This window comes from Watersipora subatra, chromosome 5 (assembly GCF_963576615.1).
Source record: "Watersipora subatra chromosome 5, tzWatSuba1.1, whole genome shotgun sequence".
NCBI classification, from domain to species: Eukaryota; Metazoa; Bryozoa; class Gymnolaemata; order Cheilostomatida; family Watersiporidae; genus Watersipora; species Watersipora subatra.
The window spans coordinates 47,483,072-47,485,657 of record NC_088712.1 but is presented as its reverse complement, the minus strand read 5'-3'; the positions used below and the strand labels follow the sequence as shown (position 1 = coordinate 47,485,657).

General features: G+C 32.5%; 1 non-coding gene across 1 annotated transcript; it reads left to right on the top strand.

The window, feature by feature from the left end:
- The first annotated feature begins 1,603 nt into the window (after positions 1 to 1,603).
- Positions 1,604 to 1,767, top strand: LOC137397691 (U1 spliceosomal RNA). Its single transcript, XR_010978744.1, has one exon. It is a non-coding gene; the product is annotated as a U1 spliceosomal RNA (small nuclear RNA).
- The last annotated feature ends 819 nt before the right edge of the window (positions 1,768 to 2,586 follow it).

Here is a 2,586-nt window from a genome sequence, read left to right as displayed (position 1 = left end):
CTAAATATTCCGGAAACCATAAAGCCGAACGATTTGACCCAGAGTTGACCTTATAATTTAGCCTCATCACTAGAAGACAACTTCAAACTAGGCGAATGTAGCTGCATACCTTTGTAGCACATAGCTAAAGAATTTCAATGACCGACACAAACACTTAGATGTTTGACACCCCAATTTGAGTAACTCATTGATACTAGACAGTGAGCTTACCATATGATTGTAATATCACCAGAATTGCACACTGTTCTACTGTTGTGAAAATATTTGGCATTGAAAAGTGATGAACACAATGAACCATTTGCCGCTATAGACCACATTTTTCTTTAATGGAATGAGAAAGGTGTTATGAGTGTCAAGATAGTGTTGTATCACTATATATCAGGATCATAGGTAATGTTGTAACACTATGAATGATGCCCAGAGTAAGTAATTGTAATTAATCTCGTTTTTTTATCTAAAGATAAGTGCAAGATGTCAAAAACCAGATGTAGGATCACATTCAAAAATCTCAAAGCTATTAGCATAAACATGTGGGTAAGTATAAGTATTTGTGGCTCTGATTTATGCATGGATGTAAGTCATATATACAGGTAAGTACAATACAAGTATAGCAAGTAGATAGGCTAACAATTGATTATATATATATATATATATATTTAATATAATATATATATATATACAATATGTACTATAGTATAAGTTGTTAAAATCTATATATAATACAATATATTATAATATATATGGGTAGTTTTACTATACATACATGTATTATACATATATCATATATAATATATATACATATGTATAATTTATATACACGTGTTATTATATATAATAATTATTTTTAAAATGTATAAAAACTATAATGTAAATAAATATAGTTATATATAATATATGTGAATATAATTTCTGAAGTAATCACCTGATGAGAGCAGACCTATTTATGCATGAAACGGATCTGTAGTAATTAGCAGATAGTTAAGTACTCTTTGTATTATACATTATACTATAGATATTTTGTTCTCACAATCACAGACTGAAACTGTGATCATTGACAATCGAAGAGCACCATAACAAAACATTAATTACCATAAACAGCCAACACACAATGATTGTAAAATATTGTTGAAAATCTGGAAAGTACTTTGAACTTTTGTTTCAAGTGCTTGAATCATTGTTGCATTGAGTTTGTTTTTTATACTCTCATCATGTTAGAAAAGCTGGTATTAGTACATACTTACAGTTTAATTGATATCATAAGCTTGTCGTTATAAACTAGTTATTAAATTAATATAGAGGATGTGTGGAATAACGTTATGTCGCAAGCAATACACAAAAGGCCAAGCGGAGAACCAAGGGGACAACGGCTTTCATATTTTGAAGTTGTCTCCCCTGTTTGATAGTAATTTGAATATGTTGTTTCATGTCTCAGCGTGTTGTCAATTAATTATTTAATTTATTTTTAATAAAAAAAAGTGTTTTAAAAATATATATTTATTACAAAAAACAAAATTTACGTTTAAATAACTGAAATACATGTTTTGACACTGTATTATGCATGCACGTGCCACACACTAATAATGCGACTAACCGTGTACAACTCATACTTACCTGGCACAGGGACATCCATGATCAAGAAGGTGGATTCCCCAGGAAGAGGCCTTACCATTGCACTTCGGTTTGGTTGACGCCTGCGATTATCCCAAATGTGGATAACTCGGGTGCGTAATTTTTGGTAGTGGGGGACTGCGTTCGCGCTATCCCCCGGTACTTCAAACGAAAAAAAGTAATCTGACCCTTAGTTCGGTGATCGCTCAGTCTCGATGTCTCCGATACTTATCATAGAACACTTGAGGTCAGTAGGGCGAGTTAGGTGGTGGCTTAGAGATGATCGTATATCTCAACATTAATATTTTGCTTGCAACTTGACATACTAAGTTTCCTGCAGGCTATCATCATACAGCCTGGCAATGTGAGCTATCGATGACGCTGTGCTACTTACCTTAGTAGCCAGAGTTGTATCCTTTTCTAAAGACATCTGATAGCAGTGGCTTTCAGAGAAAAAAGGTTCTCGTCATAACTTCGATCATTTAAATGTTTTCAACTGGTTGTTTTTCAGCATATACATTTTGTTAAGATATAAAACTTGACGGTGAAAAATGCAACATGTACGCTTATTTTACATTCACAAATTGTTCCCTCAGTAAAAAATTTTTTCAACTTCTGAGGAGTAAATGAAGTAACAAAGCAAATGAAGACCATGCTTTAGCTATATGACCGATGTGAAGATTTACTGGTCAATTATTCGCAGCTAATAGTAACACTCTATTGGGAACTTTATCCCAATTGAATTATTATTAGCAAGCTTTTTTGAAAGATTTTGTAATGTCTTCCCATATACGAGACTGTGAAGTGGGTGAAAACTTATCGTATGTGAAACATACGATAAGTTTCCCATATCGTATGTGAGACTTACTGATTAGTCTGACTGGAGTATTTATTCTCCTGTTTGGTTTACATCATATCAATGTTGACTATACTTGAATGGTAATGATTAGATTAAGTATTTTTGACAAATGACAGACT